This window comes from Lampetra fluviatilis, chromosome 11 (genome assembly GCF_964198595.1).
Source record: "Lampetra fluviatilis chromosome 11, kcLamFluv1.1, whole genome shotgun sequence".
Lineage (NCBI taxonomy): Eukaryota > Metazoa > Chordata > Hyperoartia > Petromyzontiformes > Petromyzontidae > Lampetra > Lampetra fluviatilis.
The window spans coordinates 5,763,774-5,782,940 of record NC_136285.1 but is presented as its reverse complement, the minus strand read 5'-3'; positions in this window follow the sequence as shown (position 1 = coordinate 5,782,940).

The window sequence follows — 19,167 nt, the reverse complement described above, 5'->3', positions numbered from 1 at the left end:
GAGGGGTTTGCTCATCGAGTTTGCTGACGTGTTCAGCAAACATAAGTACGATATCGGCTGCACTGACCTGTTGCGCCACCACATAGCTACAGGGGACGCGGCCCCTATTCGTCAGAATCCCTTCCGGCTCAGCCCGGCCGAGAAGGAACATGTGCAATCGGCGGTTAATGATATGTTGGCGGCCGATATCATTTCGCCCTCTTCTAGTCCGTGGGGTGCTCCTATTGTCCTAGTAAAGAAACAGGACGGGTCCTTGCGGTTTTGTGTCTATTTCCGCCGCTTAAACAAAATCTCGATGGCGGATGCGTATCCGCTCCCCAGGATGGATGAGTCGCTGGATGCCTTGGCGGGAGCGCAGTTTTTTTCCACACTCGATCTGCTTTCTGGATTTTGGCAATTGCCACTCGATAACGAGTCAAAACCTAAAACTGCTTTCCGGACACCTGGGGGCCTATTTGAATTCAACCGTTTGCCCATGGGCTTACATTCCGCTCCCGCCACGTTCCAGAGACTCATGGAATTGGTTTTGTCGGGCCTCCAATGGGATACCTGTTTGATTTATCTTGACGATATTATCGTCTTTAGTCGGACTTTCGAGGAGCACCTCCAGCGACTGAGAGCGGTGTTCCTCAGGATGCGTTCCGCTAAGCTTAAATTTAAACCGGCTAAATGTTTTCTGCTTCGGGAATCGGTCAGGTATTTGGGCCATATCGTGAGTCGTTCAGGGATCTCGACGGACCCTGCTAAGACGCATTGCGTCAGCTCATGGCCAACGCCAACCTCGGTCACGGAGGTTCGTAGTTTCATTGGTTTTGCCTCCTATTACCGTCGTTTTGTCAAGCAATTTGCCACCATAGCCAAGCCCCTGCACGCTTTGGCGGCTAAGGGTGTGAGGTTTCACTGGGGGGCGGAGGAGGAGGCTGCGTTCTGCTCCCTCCGTGACGCTTTGGTGCAGGCTCCCCCCTTGTGTTACCCCGATTTCACACAACCGTTTTTGCTTGACACGGACGCCAGCAATACGGGTATCGGGGGGGTGCTCTCACAGTTGGTCGGGGGGGTTGAACGGGTGGTCGCCTACGGTAGTAGGGTTCTTTCCCCCGCAGAACAACGCTATTGCGTAACTCGTCGTGAATTGTTAGCCATTGTGTTTTTTACACAGCAATTCAGGCCGTATCTTTACGGCCGTCATTTTACGGTCCGGACGGACCATGCGGCTCTACAATACGCTATGCGCGTGGCACAACCATCGGGCCAATTGTCCCGATGGTTGGAGGTCCTTCAAGACTACCAATTCACGACGATTTACCGCAAGGGGTTGCGGCACTCAAACGCGGACGCCTTGTCGCGGTTGCCGCCGTGCACGGACTGCACATGTTTGTTGGGATCAGCGCGGTGCAAACCCCCGGTCGCCGGCACCCCGGGAGTTGCGCTCGCCGCCACTGACACCCCGGGAGAGGACGCCCCCACGGGGAGGGATTCGCTGTTGTCGTTGCCCCTCATTGAGTGGGGCCGCCTCCAGATGTCCGACAGCTCCCTACTTACGCTGCGTCGGAAAGTTGGCGCTCCCGAAGAAGGGGAGGCGCGGGTCGGTTCCTGGGTGTGCAGACAGGGCCTTTTGATGAGGTGGGACAACATGTCCCGGCGTCACGTGCTCGTTGTGCCTGTTGCTATGCGGGGTAGGGTTGTTCTGGCAGCTCATGAACGGCTCATGCATCTGGGTTTTCACAAAACGCTCGCCCTAATCCAGCGAGACTATTATTGGCCGGGGATGGGTAACGACGTGGCGAATATTCTTAAGGGATGCGTAGGGTGCGCCAAAAGGAAACCGCCACCATTGGCAGCTAATCCACCGCTGCAATCCATTCAGGTTTCGCGTATAAACGAATTGGTAGCGTTGGACATCTTGGGGCCCTTTCCGGTTACACCAAGGGGAAATAGGTTCCTGCTGGTTGGCGTGGAATACTTCACCCGATGGCCTATGGCATGGCCGCTCGCCAACCAGTCGGCTGCGGCGGTGGCGGACGCCTTTGTCCAGGGTTATGTGTTGGACAAGGGCGCCCCCGAACGCTTGCTGACGGATCAAGGGAAGAATTTTTCGAGCGTTTTGTTGCGCGAGGTGTGCGACCTGTTGGGTACAAAGAAAGTGCGTACTTCCCCCTACCACCCGCAGACTGACGGGATGGTTGAGCGTCTGAACAGGACGATTACGTCTATGTTGTGCCAGCAGGTCTGCGACGATCAGGTTGATTGGGACTTACAGGTGCCGGGGGTACTCGCGGCCTATCGAATGGCCCCTCATGCGGCGACGGGGTTTTCCCCATTTTTTCTTATGTATGGGCGGGAGGCCGATCCGGCCATGGACGTCCAACTGGGGATTTCCCAGCCACGTGCAAAATCTAAATTGGCAGACCACATCAAATTTAATATCGCCAAATTGACTGAAGCGCGCGAGGCGGCAAGGTTGAATTCGCGGTCGCGGCAAATGGCGAACGAGAAATTGCATGAGCGGAGGGTGCATACGCATGATTGGAAACCAGGCGATAAGGCCTGGCTGCATTGTCCACATGCACCGTTGGCTACGTCCCCCAAGTTGTTGAGACCTTGGAGGGGACCGGTGGAAATTGTGCGGGTTGCACGACCCCAGAGTATACAGATTAAATGGGGGAAACGCCGTTGGTATGTGCACCCCTCCCGACTGAAGCCCTATGCGGCACCGTGTGACCCCGTTCTGTGCCGTGACGACCGGGCGTGTGATGTGACCGTCGACTCGGGGAGGGAGGTGTCGCAGGCTGATCCTCACGTGTCTCCACCTGACCCACCCCCAGGTGCCTCGGGCTTGACGGCTGCTGACCGTCGAGAGCCTGAACCCCGGGGCACGCACGAGTCCTCGGTGCCTGGCCGATGTCTTCCTGAACCGCCGGCACCACCGGACGTTCAACCGCGTCTGGTGCCGTACGACGGACCGGCAAGGCGGACTCGGGCTAGGTCTCAACAATTTTCATGAAGACGGTTTTTTGTGCTCTACACCGAGCTCGCCCGGTGTTCCCCTCTGCCGGGGTAATGTCCCGTTGTAGGGACGCTCGGAAGAAAAGGGGACACTGCACGAGTCGAAAGAAAAAAAAAAAATTTCCATTTATTTTTTTTGTATACACATTGCTATTGTCACTCGCCGGTTTGTATATATTGTTCTATTGTCGCGGTGGCATTGGTTGAGGGTTGCGGATGGTAGTGTTCGCGTCGTGTTGTGTTGTTAGCTTAGTTGTTGTTCTTGTTGTTGTGTTGTGTTACGGGGCACACAGGGGGGGTTTGTATATTTTTATAGCAGCCGGGGCGGCTGCGAGCTATGTGGTAGGGGGTGATGTAGTGGTGGTATTGACGTGCGCCGACTGTGACAGTGATGGATCACGGGGCGGCGCGGGGTGCGGGGTTGGGCACGCGTTGTGGGCGTGGTGTGGACGCGCGCGCCGGGAGTGACAGATGACGGGGCGGCGCGGAGTGAGTGGTGAGGCACGATGAGATGTGGGAAAAGAGGATCGTAGCCAGCGCCCGGCGATTGGTCGAATAAGTGGGTGCTCGCAGCGACGTCCGCAGGTGGGGTATAAAGGGGGACGCGCGAGAGCACTCGGGGAGAGTTACCCAGTTGAAGACCCGAAGACGGAGCTGAAGACTTAGTCGCCGAGTAGCTAAGTGGATGTTGGTCATCCGAGTAGCTCAGTGGCGTTAGTCGCCGAGTAGCTAAGTGGATGTTGGTCATCCGAGTAGCTCAGTGGCGTTAGTCGCCGAGTAGCTAAGTGGATGTTGGTCATCCGAGTAGCTCAGTGGCGTTAGTCGCCGAGTAGCTAAGTGGATGTTGGTCATCCGAGTAGCTCAGTGGGCGTTAGTCGCCAAGTAGCTAAGTGGGTGGTTGTCACCCGAGTACTAAGTGGATGTTGGTCATCCGAGTAGCCCAGTGGCGTTAGTCGCCGAGTAGCTAAGTGGATGTTGGTCATCCGAGTAGCTCAGTGGGCGTTAGTCGCCAAGTAGCTAAGTGGGTGTTTGTCACCCGAGTACTAAGTGGATGTTGGTCATCCGAGTAGCTCAGTGGGCGTTAGTCGCCAAGTAGCTAAGTGGGTGTTTGTCACCCGAGATACAAAGTAGGTGTTAGTCACCTGTAACCAAGTTTGATAAAATAAAGAGTGTGTTACCCGTGAAGTCGTCTCCCGCCGAGTTACTACATTACATTAAGAATGAGCAAAGGCAAGTATAGATTCAGCAATACATATGACATGTGCGTGAAAATATGGCATATAATTGTAGTGTCGTAGGTCTCTTCTTCCTTTTCCTCGAGGCTTGTGTGTGTGTGCGGGTGGCGTGCGTCGCACACACACTCAGTCGGAGACGCCACCAACTCCGGCCCCCTCTCTCACGACCACGCTGCCGTACGACCCGGCCCAGACACGACCCCGTCCGCGTTGCACCGACGGCGTCGACCGAGACAGCCAACAACTGTCCGGCCGTGCAGTGATCGGGCGAAGGCGGCGACGACGACGAGTCCACGCCCAGAATCGGCAGTCCAGAGCTCTCGCTCTCCGCTGCTTCTATTCTTCTCGGCGCGGCTTGGCTCCGCCCTAGCTGTGCCTCCCTTCTCGAACCAACCAGAGGGTTCCAGGGGCCTCCCAACGAGGTCTGCCGTGACCCTTGCCCCAGTTCCTCCGCCCTGCCGGACACCCGTGTATATGCTCAATAGCGTGTGCGCTAAGTGTCCACCTGCAGTTGCAGCTGCTGTACAGCAGTCAGCGCTTTGTCACTACATAATTATGCTTTATTTATTGCTACACAGCAATTAACTATTAATTGATTGTTTGGAAATTACCCACATACAAAACCAACAAACATAGATATTACTTTACCAAAAATGCATATTGATCACGTTTCACGTATTTTTGTGGCATTTCTAAACCGGAAGCTTGTTAACGATTGGGCCCTTGGGTTTGCGAGTCACTCTTTACACTTCAGAGTTCGCTGGGGTGGCTCAAAATGAATAATGCCTCACTCCATGACCACTTGGGACTGAGCTCTGCTCGCCCTGGAATGACCTAGTTCTGGCCCCGCAAGATCACCAGGATCCAGGTTCAGTTTCTCATGCTCCATGAACGATTGGATGTCCTTGGTTCCCCTCTATCCTCATTCCAGCGATACCCTCTGCCACTAGGAGTCGAAGTCAGGACTTTATCTTCATCAACGTTTTGGTGAGGTGAAATCATTGTAAATTACAATGGTTGCCTTTGGGATGCATCACCTTGCGTCTTAAACACAAACATAGCCAAATATTGATCGAAGCAAGTGAGGTCATGGAGTAGGTGCCCCGATTCTGCGTTGACGTTTGTTCTGTGTTCGCACGGCAGTTTCTGAAGCCATGCTGAGCCGCTTAAGGGAACGTTCCTGGAACAGCTCAGCTTGGCCCTGTCCTAATACCAGCTCCCAAGGCCTAACCTATCGTCTCTCTCCTCCTATGCCTACCCCTTCCTTCCCACCACAGCCAAAGGGAAGCCATCCAGAGGTGGAAGGCTTGATGGTCATTGTATGCAGAATGCTGAAGAGATTTCATGTTGGTTATTTGTAAAATAGATGTGATCAACGTGAGAGCACGCATAGAGCACATGGATGGCTGAAGCGTCCAAACGTATGTTTGGGCTATCTTGTGTTCTCCCAAGGTCATATCTAATATTGTGTTAATTGTGCAACAGCAACACGGCCCTGAAGTTAACCTTTGCAAGAGACAACATTCAGGACACATGCCTCTTGCTCGCAGACACCGCGATGTCACGACTGTTACTGAGGGGATAGCCTCCCAGAGCTCAACAAGACACGCAGCCCAGAACACAGGGAGACGCGTGTCCTGTGTTTAATATTCTCATTAAATGTTTTTTACAGAATTCTGCTAGACTGGATTGAAACAGGGATTATCGGCATCAGGCACTACCACGAGAATACAATGCTCGCCTATCCACATGAAGATTTTTGTTATTGTACCCTAGAGTGCTATCACTCAATGGACATGTTCGTAGGAATATAGCGTACAATGTGGACAAAAGAAGGCGAGATAGATGTGACGTGCTGAAATAATTTTCAGGCAGAGCGTTTTGGACTTTTCCGGATAAAGTTAAGCACTGCACGTGGCCCAGCCCAGGTAAGTGGGCAATCAAGCGCTGTGGGAACGCAGCAAGTGCATGGAGCAAGCGCCGTAAGCGTGTGCAGAGGTTGTTAAGTGTGAGCCTGAGAGTCACGGTGCTGAGCTCTCTCTTGTGATTTGGTTTGACTCGTCAGAACAGCCATGGGAACAAGGACTCTGAGACCCAGATCGGTGTCAATAACTGAGCCCCAGCATGGTTCCTACTGGCAATGGAAACATGGGTCAGTATAATGCTGTGTTAGATCGTGTGGAGCTGGCACAGCTGAGGCCCAGACGTTAACATATGTAACGATGTATTCATCCTCTAAAACTGATTACTTATGCTGACGATACATTGAATTATACATTTGAAATGGGCTCAATCAGGCGCACACCACTCTTGGGAGGCAACACTATTTATTAACTAACTCAACTCTTAATACACATAAGGTGGTGATCACCGACCTATTCTAACTAATACACACCAGCACTCTCTAGCCACTGACTCTCAGGTACATTAGCGGAACTCAGCTAGGAGGGCTACTTGGCTGGTTCGCTGGCTGGAGGCTTGACTCTTCTCTGGAGATATCTTCACGATGCCTCTTCCATTCTTGACACGAACAGCCCCGAACATAGAAATGAGGCTGCTTATATGGGCCTCGGCGTGCCCGGGCTGCACCCTGATCACGCCTCCCTTCGAGAACCCTCTCGAAGCCCCTTGGCTGCCCACGTGCCCCCTGAGGTGCCCCTCGGGGCCCCGGCCCCCACCGGGTTTCGGTCCGGGTTTCAGTCACGTGTGTGGCCGGGTTCACACAGAGTGCCACGGCCTCGCACCACCCCCTGTGGCCTCACCCCCGGCCTCAGAGTCCTCAACCAGCCCTGACGTCGTTCCCGCCTCCAGACGAGATTTTGTCATGCGTGTGTGTGTGTAGACCCGCGAGGTAGTGACGCTCCCTCGCATAGTGACGTCACACGTGTCCGTGTGTATACATTCAGTAGTGACGCTGCCAGTCACTACGCATTTATATAAAAACAGTTTTTGTGAATATATTCTTTTCACATGTATGATGAAGGCGAGAACAAAACTGCCAAAACAGCAATTATATAAATATTAGCGGGAGGTACCCAGCGTTGCCTGGGCGAAAAATATATTTAAAAACTTATCTTCAAAACCTTACTTATACATTCAAAGATACTAAGCTATTGTGAAAGCCCGGTGGGCCGTTTGTCCATTTCTCCACCAACAAAATTATAAGAGGCTTGCAGAAGTCCAAATAGTTATAGAAAGTGGGGGGTAATTAGTTTATATAAAAGGTTTCCGAAAATTGTCGACCCCCCCCCCCCTCAAAAAATATTTTTACCCCCGCGTAGGTATATATACCTACACGGCATACATACAACAGAGTAAGTAGTATCTCTTGACTCTGTAGTTGTAGCTACTGACTGTATAGTAGTGTAGTGACTGGGAATGTGGTGCAGGGCCTGCGAGGCCACGGCGGGATGTATACTGTTGTGTGTACACCCCGGACATGGGGTGTAGTACCAGCCCTAGTGGGGGCTTGGGTGAGCACTGGTTACACGTGGTGGCACCACACACAGCGACAGCGTGCGGTTGAGAGAGCGAGAGAGTGTCAGCCAGCTGGGGTTACGTTGGGGGCATGATACTCTGGCTGACCTGGGGACATGTGACCAGATTATACTGGAGGGGCATCACCGGTGGAGGGGGGGCAATGGGTGGTCACATGGTCTGAGAAGAACTTTCAAGAGCCTTAGGGCAAGGGCGAGAGAGATCGAGAAGGTGGGCAGGGCGAGAGGCGGGGTTCTTACTGTTGGAGAGGCAGGAGATCCACGTCAAGCTTGAAGAAGCCTCCAGCCACGCGGCCCGTGACCCAGCTTGTGGTCCGGACCGGGATAATGGAACCGTGTCTAGTTCCGCCGTAGCGTGGTTAGTTGGATGGTCACCACCCGAGGGTATGTTGTGTTAATAGCCTTGGAGTATGTTGTGCAAATAGTTAATAAACGTGTTACTCCTAAGACAACATCTCTGACTCAGTTGGACTCACTACAGTAGTATTTACTGACTGTAGTAACTACTGACCATAGTGGTATCTACTGGCACTACAGTAGTATCTTCCGACTGTAGTAGTAACTACTGACTGTAGTAGTATCTACTGGCCCTACAGTAGTATCTACCGACTGTATAGTAGTAACTACTAATGTTATAGCAGTATCTGCTGACTCTATAGTCGTATCCACTGACTACAGTAGTAACTACTAATGCTATAGCAGCATCTACTTACTCTGTTGTAGTATCTACTGACTCTATAGCAGTAGCTACTGACCGTAGTAGTATCCACTGACTGTAGCAGTATTTACTGACTGTAGTGGTATATAATGACTGTTTTAGTACTCACTAACTTTATAGTCATATCTACTAACTCTATAGTAGTATCTACAAACTCGATAGTGGTACCTGCTATCACTACAGCAGTGCGTACTGACTGTGGTGGTACCTGTTTTCACTACAGCAGTGCATACCGACTGTGGTGGTTCTTGATATCACTACAGCAGTGCATACTGACTGTGGTAGTTACCTGCTATCACTACAGCAGTGCATACCGACTGTGGTGGTTCTTGATATCACTACAGCAGTGCATACTGACTGTGGTAGTTACCTGCTATCACTACAGCAGTGCATACCGACTGTGGTGGTAGCTGCTTTCACTACGGCCGTGCATACTGACTGTGGTGGTACCTGCTATGACTACAGCAGTGCATACCGACTTTGGTGGTACCTGCTTTAACTACTGTGGTGGTTCCTGCTTTCACTACAGCATTGCATACTGGCTGTGGTGGTACTTGCTATGATTACAGCAGTGCATAGTCAGTGTGGTGGTACCTGCTATCACTACAGTAATCCATGCTGACTCTATAGCAGTATATATCAACTCTATAGCACAAACTACTAACTTGACAGAGTGCCGTCGTGAGGCCTAGTCCCGTGCAGAGCCCACGGTTTCGTCTAGATTGCTCAGGCAGCCTAGGTGGCACTTTGGAAGGCTAGGGCTGCTACCCTCGCCCTCCCCCACCACCCCCCGCCCGCTCTACAAAAATACTATCTAAACGCTATAATATTAGTATCTACCGACAATATAGTAGTAAGTGCACACATTGGGGTTGGGGGGGGGGGAGAAGAGGACATGACACTTTTAATAATTTACCTCAGCGTTGTGTGTATTTTTTTTTGTAATTTTTACGCGAAAAAAAATCCCCCCCCCCCCTCCCAGCAAACGCGTGTGCATTGCTAGGGGCAACCCCCGTCATCTTTGTCGCGCATGAGCAAATGAGTGCTCTGGCACGCGCTCAGCGGCATGAGGAAATAAATAATAAAAAGAATACTAAATGGTTAATTTTACTACTTTAAAGTTGACGGATGCAAAATCGGAATAGCGCTGGCTCACCACGGGGCTTATTGCGTGGTACCTGGTTACTTTTTTTAAACAGAAAACCACACGGTTCGCGAGCCAAATCCTTCGCAAGTTTCGTCCACAGACAGACACACAAATAGACAAAAAATACGTTTATAGTTAAGAAGAGAGAATCAATTCTACAGTTGAATCGAGACTGTAGTGGCAAGTGTGGCGGTGTGGCGAATTATTACACTACAACAAAGTCACCCATAATTAAGCCATATTTTCAAGTCTAGCGAGTTGGTGGGTTCAACCTAATAATAAACGACTCCAGCAAAGCATATTAATTGTTTGTTTCAGCATATTCCAGCTCTGAGGAAATATCGGATTGCCATGTAACAGGCACTATTTTTGCAAAACTATGACAAAGCTGTGCCAGCTCGTGTCGGACATGAGTCCGATGAAAAGGGATTCAGCAGTAGTGGTGTGAGGCTATCTTTCAGGGCCACTCTCTGACACCAGGTAATGCACTGCTCACACGGGAAATGTTTTGTCTCATGAGATAATGGCAATGGCAAATGTTAAGTATACGTTGCCAGAAAAAAAAAACCAACATAATAACAATAATTTAACAATAAATGCTTTATATCATAGTTTTATGTGCGTGTGGATAGTTGCCAGGAGCATAAGTGCCACGTTTGCGTGGCAGTAGTGGCTTTTCATGCCACTGCATCTGTAGACTATATATCGTATAATTGGCACTCTGGAGAATAGACCGTGAACACGAGACAATTCTAATTCTCTGTTAGAAGCATAAATGGAGATATTTGTGTACGCCCAAGGGTGGTATAAAAACAAACTAGGAGCTCAACTTAGAATAGAAGTACAAACTCCAATAAGAATAAGTACCACGCCGACTATAACGTTGCACCCTCTTGAACGGTGAATTTTATAAAGATTTTCGAATCCCTCCATAGACAAGGTGGTTTTTCAGCCCACTCGGGGTTCGCCTTTGATGTGCGAACCACGGAATTGTGTGCCAATTCCCGGAGAGTGGAAAGATTTTGTGATTTTTTTTTTGACGGTGGCGTCTTTCCACTCTTGCGGTGCCGTCCTCGGGTATTGTCACGGTTGACTCGAGCAGTCAATGTTGCAAATCTGCTTCATGTTGAACTGTGATCGTCTCCTGTGTGGAATAAAGTCAGTTTGCACCCCATCTCAAATATCCGAACAAATTGTGCATCTGACATTTTGCCTGCAGAGCGCTCAGACTTGTGTATTTATTGTATTTATTGTGTGTTGGAGGAGTTGGATTCTTCGCCTGCATGACCTGCCATTATATTTGCGGTTATAAAGGTGCATCCAGATCTCACTGCTGATAATAAATCGCCTCTCGCATCCCATCTCCCCCCTCTCTCCCCCTTCTAACTCCCACCCTGCTTCCCCGGCTCTTGGTCTTCACCAAAATACGTTAGCTACCTTTCGCCTCCACCATGTTCCCTCTCCCGTATAAATCTTCACGCCCCGACTCGTGGTTCCAACTTGGCTGGGACAGCGAGTCCAACTCCCCTCCCTCCCCACACAGAGTTATGTTTTCCCCTCCAATGTCAATCGGCGTATTGTGCTGTGCTCGCGTTTTGTCGGAATAAAAAAAAATGGCTTCTAACAAACCTAGCACTTCATCATCAGGTCAAGATGTTCCCCATTGATGTCGCGTGTCAGTGTTCCGGGGACCCAAAGTGCACACACCGTGTTCGTTTCCAAAGAATCGAGCCAGATCGTTCCACTGATCCCACACTAATGTCACACTGTCAGGTAACTGTGCAACCAAGACATTGCAGTCTTCTAAGGCCATAACATTGCTGTTTTGTGCATCTATGTCGTATTCTACATTCACCGCAGTCACAGGCCACCCTGACCTAAGCTCAGCTTCAAGTCTCCCTGCCATGATGACATTCTGGCAGTCCACCACACACAAGCTTCAAAGTAATCCAGGATATCGTGCCCTGAGTGTGAACTATGGAATCTAAGTAGCCATCATTGTCTCTGGTATTTCCTTCCACATTAGGCTCATAACACTGGTCAACAAAAACAAAAAAAAATTTCTGGCCTGGACTTTTGCAGCTGTTTAAGACTAATTTCAGGGTGCTGATTCCAAATCTGATCTCAGATTTGCTCTATCACATCTCATTTTTATGCTATCAGCATACCCCATTTTCATTGATTTTACCCTAAATTAACTTTGTCACTTATGATTGCAAGTTGTTGCGAGTCAGTGACTGCTTTAGTGTTAAAATATTGTGCTGTATTTTTAGTATAGTGTGTTTATAATATCATTTTATGTAGATATCCACATTTATTTAATATTTTTCTTCTGCAGTTTTTTATTGAAAATGCAATATTTGATATCTCAAAAACCTGATGTGATAGACAAAAACTGATGCCAGATTTGGAATCAGCACCCCAAAATTACCTTCAAACCGTTGGAATACCTTATGCCAGAAAACGTGTGTTGACCAGTGTAATGTGTTTTGTATCACCCTTGTATACATTGACGATGAGGGCTTAATCTTCTCACTGAATATTTTCCGGGTCACCGGAAGGCTGGAGTAGGCATATAACGAGTAACCACAGCCATAGCGATCGGTATACTGGATGCGGTGTGCCAGGCAAGGATTTATATTTGGTGACCGACAGATCTTACTGAAATTAAGTCCTGCTTGGGTACTGAAGAAAAACTGTTAATGTTGCAATGTATCCTCCATGCAGAAACAACATAATTATAGATGGCAGTACAGAAACTTGGTTGCTGACTGGATTTATTGAGCTTTATCTCTTTATATCAATAGGTGTTTGTCTCCCAAAATCCTGATAACGTACAAATTGCTCATTAAGTAATTGACAGCATCCCAATACAAGACAATACTGAATACTTTGAGACTTAGTAATTATTTTCGGGGTATATGCGAAGAACATTGATAAATGTTTAAAATGTTAAGCTATTTTATAATTGTATTTAAGCATGGGATAATGTGTCGAGTAAAGTTATTCTCCCAATTTACACATGGCAGTGCGAATCTCTAATACTGAGTGAATGGTGTAATTCCACAATCCTGGGGCAATCAGAGGGCTGCCAGGCATGTCAATGCAAGATGGCCGAGCCTTCTACACGGCGAGTGCGCCAAGGTAGCTATTTTAATGTGAGAGGTTCGCATGTTAATGGCAGATCGTGAAGCAGCAGCCTCGAGGATGGCGCGCGAGGTAGCTGTGTTCGTGAGAAATGTAATCTGTTAATGTAAAAAATCAGAGAGCCGAAAATAACAACTAACATCGGACGGTGGTAGGCTGGGAACATCACAGCCAGTTATGACTTAAACTGGTTAATAACGTCCTTCCAATGATTGCTCAGTTTGTACTCATCTTCTCGGTTGAAATTGTGTCCGTGTTTATATATCTGGATGGCTTCATGAACGCATCTTTGTTGATAGCCAGTGGGTTTGCAGAGTACCTTCGTCTTGGCAAAATCAATTTCGTGTGTGCCCACAGCGTTAAAACAATGATCAGCCACGGCTGAGGTATTGTTTTTTTCTGTCTGCGTGGCTTTACCGAAAGACCCAAAGAATACGAATTCCTGCAGTTACGAAAGCTTTAAGTCAAGATTTTCTCACGTCTGTTGTTTGTTCATGTTTTTGTTTGATGCGGTTGCACCCGAGTCAAGAGCCGCATGGCTCACAGGGCTATACCTAATAAATGAACTGAAATTAACTGAACTGAAGGGACCACATCCTTAAATACAAAGTCAATAATTAAAATCCAATCCCAGTCAGGCGTAAACTCACCTCTTCATCACCCCATGCTTATCACATGCAGTGACTGACTTATCCATGCAATAGAAATGTGGAGTTATAAATACTCGTTCAAGGAATACAAAACTGCCCCACACTCGTTCATCATAGGATTGCAAGTCCTCAGAGCAGAGCATATTGAGGTAGTGACAAAGTTGCTGGCAGAGGTCTCTGAGACGAATGCTTTGAATTGCTTGGCCAAACAGGATGAACAAAGCAGAAGTCCAGAAGCGAACATGGAATGCAATGGTTGCAAATATGATTAGCAAAAAAGGATTGCACTGGATCAGACATGAGTGCAAGATGGATTAGGGCCGATTGCTGGGGCAGACATTGGAATGCTCTGTGGACCAAGGGGAAGACCTAAGAGCAGATGGTGGGATACTGTTAGGGCAGATCTTGGAGGTGGCATGTCTACTGTTCAGGAGCTGCCGGATGTGACATAAGGTAAAAAGCATTGGCACCCCCGATTAGCACGGTTGGTTACGTACGGTGCGAAAGAAGTTCAAAATATATTCATGAATGGCTTTGTCCATTATCTTGGTCATTCTCCTTTGAGCAGCACAATGCATGGAATATGGCTTGTTGGCCCAAAACATCACTTGTGAGAAGTTCCCCAATTAAATACTGTTGTAATGCAAGAAACATAATAAATAAAATACACATGCCAGGTGCTGTCATAGTCTATAATTTAATGTGCCGCTCTAACAACCAGTCAGTTATTCAGCCCTGCTGGCTACACCTGGCACTGGGAAGTTTAATGATGGGCTAATTGATCGCTCTGCTTGCTGAAAGTGCAAATGGAGGGAGCTATGACTGAAATATGAATGTGCAAATTTTAGGGGTTTGCTTTTCTAAGCACGCAGAGTTAAGGAAATGCATGACCATGAAGCTTTATACTGAATACTGTCAATTAAATTATATTTAACATTTCGTATCCTTTTTGAGAGTCTGTTTATTCGCACATTTTTAATGCAAAATTTAGCAAATGCATTGTGCAGTATTCCCTCGTTGTTCACCAACTTGCTATCCGTGATTTTGGCTATCCGTGAATAACATCTGGAACTCTACGCGACTGTATCGAGAGAAATAAAGTGATGAGACAAAGTGATGAGAGATTAAGTGATGATGTTGCTACTGCGCAGCATCATCACAATTTAAGGAAAGTTAATTTATAAACGATAATTGAATACTTCAAAATTCGTTTCATTTACTTTATGTTTATTACAAACATTTTTTTACGTGTTTGTGTTACGTAAATTTTCACGTATTTGATAGGTTTAAAACTTTTTATTTAAGGTAATTCATTAAAAGCGACATTTTTGTAGGCCAATACCATTATCCACGAAATGTTATATTCACGAGCATCTCCGAAACGTATCCCTCGTAAATAAACAGGACCCTGCGGGGTGGGCTGGTAGGAATAATACTAATGTAGTGGTGATACGCGCTGGTAGTAAGGATCGTGGGGTAGCGCGTGGTGATTGGCTGTGTGTTGGTGACGCACGCTGACGGTGAGGGATCGTAGGTCAGCGCGGGGTCATGGGTTATGTGATGGTGATTGGCTGTGTGTTGGTGACGCGCGCTGACAGTGATGGATCGTGTGGCAGCGCGTGGGGATTGGTTATGTGCGCTGGCACAAGAAGGGATCGTGTGGCAGCGCGTGATGATTGGTCGGCTAGGGTGGGTGCTCGCATCGTGGTCCGCATAGGCTCCGTCTCCTTGGAGCGGAGGGCTATATAAGGCGGTGCGCGCGGGCGCTCGGGGAGAAGTTGGTGACCAGTGAAGACGGAAGACGGAGGAGGAAGAGATAGGGCCCTGAGACACCTAGTCCCGCTGTCCTTGTAAGGACCGGGGCCCTGTGTGGCTCAGAGGCGGGACCTTGGGACCCGGGGGCCGGACGTCCGTGTGAGGACCGGGCCACGGGACCCAGTGGTCGTGATCCGTACCCAAGCTGGGGTGGGTCTAGAGGTTCCCCCGGATGCTACGGGGCTGGAATGCCCGTGTGTGTGTAGCCGGGTGAAACGTGTAGCGTGAGCAGTAGTTATCACCCGTGTCAGGTGGAACGTGTAGCGTGAGCAGTAGTTACCACCCGTGTCAGGTGGAACGTGTAGCGTGAGCAGTAGTTACCACCCGTGTCAGGTGGAACGTGTAGCGTGAGCTGTAGTGACAACACGTGTTATTGTGACAACCCAAGTGTGAATAAAGTGTGCTACCCGTCAAGTGGTTTCCCGCCGTAGTTTACTATACTTCACTAATACTGGTACAGGGATATCGACCGGGTATAGAGGAGTTAAAAATAAAATGATTTGTGCATGGGGGGTGAGCGATGACGTCCACACCCCCCTCCCCACTGACTCGCGCGCCCACAGAGCAAGGATTGCAACAGGCGATGTCATTGGCTGCGCCGGATGCGACGGCCATCTTGTTTAGTTCATTTAGTTCACGGATCGCAGGGGGAGCGGGCGGCCATCTTGTCGGACAGACGGACAAGTCGGACGGATGGACGGACACATTAATCTATTGGTGGTCTGGTCCACTTCGTTCCTACCAGTATGAGGGAACACTGTACATGCGCGCAGAGTAGCCAAACGCGTTGTGGGAATTACTTAAAATTGTTCAAGAGCGCATTATTCTTCATAACCGAATGAAAAATGCCCTCTTGTTTTAAACAAGCACTCGAGTGGCACTTATCTACAATCGTAACTCAGAGCGCGTAACGGAAGTTCCTCGACAACGCACCGTGAAAATTTATGTTTAATATAAAAATTTTTAATATAAACAGTAAACATGTTTTCATGCAAGCAATAAACTATGGTGACAGATTTCCCACTGTTTACAAACATCACAAGCTCACATCAAATATACTGTGTAACGAAACACATTTTGTTCCTGGGTAGTAAGTGTTATTTCCTAATTGCTTATGCCTCAAAAGTATAGAAAATTGCTATTATTCCCCAAAAACTTTGCTTTTTGGACCAGGATAGTGATATTTTGAAATGTACCTATTTTCAATGAGAAAAGGGTGAATTTGTGTCTTTTCGTTACCATAAAGTCAGAAAAAAATAACATATGAATCAGAATTAACATGTATTTATACTAAAGTAATACAAACATGACTATAAAAGGTTTAGACACCAAGGTGCACTACCACAGGCGGGACTAGCCACAGTGGACCGAGTTCTCTGTGGGGAGGAACAACGTCAAGTGGGAGCCACTGGTGGACCCTCGGAAGGTGCTGATGCCACCACTACACATCAAATTGGGCCTTATGAAACCGTTTGTCAGAGCTGTAGATAAGGAGTTGGCAGCCTTCAAGTACCATCAAGACTTCTTCCCTAAGCTGTTTGAGGCAAAGGTCAAAGCCGGTGTCTTCATCGGACCATAGATAAAGAAGATCCTGGAGTGCAATGAATTCCCCAAGAAGCTCACTAGTAAGGAGAAAGCGGCTTGGAACAGCTTTGTCGCAGTGGTTCGTGGCTTCCTGGGCAATCACAAGGTCGAAAACTATGTGGAGCTGGTTGAGACTGGTGAAGAACTACGGCACAATGGGCTGTAGGATGTCCCTCAAAGTCCATATCCTTGATGCTCATCTTAATAAATTCAAGGAGAACATGGGAACGTACTCGGAGGAGCAAGGCGAGCGCTTCCACCAGGATATACTGGACTTTGAACGCCGCTACCAAGGGCACTATGACGAGAACATGATGGGAGACTACATTTGGGGGATGATTCGTGAAAGTGATTTACAGTATAATCGTAAATCTCGAAAAACTACTCACTTCTAAATCTTTTGTAGTAATTTTTGTATAATTTTAGTATAAATACATGTTAATTTTGATTAATATGTTGTTTTTTTCTGACTTCATGTGAATGGAAAAACACAAATTCGCCCGTTTTCTCATTGAAAATAGGTAAATTTCAAAATATCACTATCAATTACGAAATAACACTTACTCCCCAGGAACAAAAATTGTGTTACACAGTGATATCACAGTAAACACGTTAATGCAATAAGATCCATTTTCTTTCTGCAGTGTTCAAACACCCAGTGCAATTCCATTCGTAAGTAATGTCCCGTGTCGTATAAAATCTGCAAAGGCACATCATTCTCTCAACATACTGTAATTCGTTTTCATCTTGTGTGCTCCTTTTTCGTTGTTTTGTGTTTGCCGTTGGGAGTAATTTCGGAAAAGAGGGCAAATATACCCAGAGTGCGGTTTTCAATGTTTCTCATGAAAAAAATTAAGTTTAGGAAATAAAAATGCAACTGTGCCTGTGAAGATTTGTAATGTTATAGAAATAGGGAAACGTTTCAGCACAGTATTTCGATTGCAGCAATAGAAATCTAGTGCTCTGAGCGAGCACCTAAGAAGTCAGGCATTGTGCAAGAAGGGTGTGGTTTGGCCAGCACCAGGCCTGGACAGTTTTATCTTCCCAGAGTTGATGTTGTTACACAATACAGATACGCGTTTAAGGCTAGGGCTGACCTAGAACTGGTTGAGATACTACTCAAATATTACTCGGCATTGATGTGAGCCATGGCTGAGATACAACTCATGTACAGGAAAATATTATCATTAGACCTCCTTTTCCAAATATAATAATAGGGGTTTTCCCCTTTTTTCTGGCAATAAAACTGAAACCTTTTTACAAGGATTCATGTCTGCATTAACCACAATACTTGCAGTCAAAATGCAAACAAAAAACATACTGGTGTGGACCAATCAGTTTCAAGGACAATGCATATATTATCATAGTATGTTTTTTGTTTGCATTTTGACTGCAAGTATTGTGGTTAATGCAGACATTAATCCTTGTAAAAAGGTTTCAGTTTTGTTGCCAGAAAAAAGGAAAAAAACTATTATTAGGAAAATATTATTTTACTCACATAGACCCACAGTACCTGTCACAATATTTATTAATATAACAGATTGCATGCAGACATTTTAAACATGAATCGCAATATATACACAATTGGGCACATGTATTATAAACATATACTCTGTACATATATACAAATATTCCCTATATACATAAGAGCTACTGAGATGAGTGTTGCTAGTGAGCACCTATTTAAGCACGCATAGCACATTGGGGGTGATTTCACAACGACCACGTACAGGCTAGTGTCCTTTAACGATCGTTATTTCTACGAAATGTTTCTCTAATGAGCAATTTGAATTTAGACCCATTTGTTCCCAAAACGAGAAAAATGTTCGCTGAGCGAGCGGAGACCGATCGATGGATATGCGTCCTGTGGCGGCAGGGGGCACGCGCTGGCCCACAGCTGTTTATCTGCTCTCCTGTGCTGCGTGCCCACGTGATTCGCCGTGTGGGGAGGGGGGGCCTCGTGGTGGCACTGTAATGGGTGGGTGGGTGAGGGGTGGGTAGCGGCGCTAATTAATTGCAGACGTCTTCTTGGTTCTTTCGGTAAAGTCACGTAGAAGGGAAGTAATAAAATAATAAAAATAAAATAATTATTTGATTTTATTATGTTTTATTTTTATTATTTTATTACATCCCTTCTACGTGACTTTACCGAAAGAACCAAGAAGATGAATCCCTGCAGTCACGAAAGCTTTAAATCGAAATTTAATTGCAGACGCTTAGGACAGGAAATCGCGCGTCATCTGGCATCCCCGCATTGTGACGATGAGCCCAGCCTCTCTGATTCGATGTCCAGCAACGGGTAACATCAGTGGCCAGTGATATTTGAAACAGGCGTGCCGGATCACCCCTGCTGCTCCCTCAACCCACT